Raw genomic sequence first — 838 nt, 5'->3', positions numbered from 1 at the left:
ATTAACAAGTTGTGATATATGACTGTGATGAAATACTTCTATACTATAAGAAATGATGAGTTCAATGATCTTAGATCTTTTTTAGTTTCAAAAACATTTTATGAACCCCATCATTTCCCTTCTCCATCTTACACTACAAACCCACAGAAATAAAGTTGTTTGTTTTTTTAAATCATGATTCCAAACTTGAAGAGCATGTGAAAATCATTTAATCTCACTAAATTATTAACATCAACATTCTCATCAGAATAATAATTTGGTAGTAAATCCCTGAAGGAGGATTTGAACTTAGGTCCAGAATTCTAATTATTGCATCACCATGTGCTTCTGGTCTCATTTAGACTATTATGTTAATGACTGATGAGCAACTAGGACCTGGATAGAGCTTTGGGCCTGGGGCCAGGAAGACTTGAATTCAAATCCTGCTTCAAGCATGTACTAGCTAAATTATTTCTTTTGGCTTCAGTTTTCTCATCGTAAAATGAACTTGAGGAGCTGGAGCCATGGCAGTGGAGAAAAGGCAGGAATTTGCCCAAGCTCTCCCCTAAACTGCTCCAAATTCCTTTAAATAATGACTCTAGACAAATTTTAGAGCTTGAGAATCCAAAGATTCTCCCAGGCCTCCAAGAAAAATAAGAATTGGGAATAGGCTAGGGAAAAGCTCAAAAAGAACTTTGAAAATCAACTAAGAGAGATAGAGGGAAAATTAGGGAAAGAATTGAGAGGGGTGCAAAAAGAAATAAAAAAAAAAAACGAATGAGGACAAGAATACCTTAAAAAGCAAAATTGGCTAATTGGGAAAGGAGGTACAAAAGCTCACCAAGGAAAATAATTTAAA

This window comes from Antechinus flavipes, chromosome 3 (genome assembly GCF_016432865.1).
Source record: "Antechinus flavipes isolate AdamAnt ecotype Samford, QLD, Australia chromosome 3, AdamAnt_v2, whole genome shotgun sequence".
Taxonomy (NCBI): domain Eukaryota; kingdom Metazoa; phylum Chordata; class Mammalia; order Dasyuromorphia; family Dasyuridae; genus Antechinus; species Antechinus flavipes.
Note: the sequence above shows the minus strand (reverse complement) of the source record.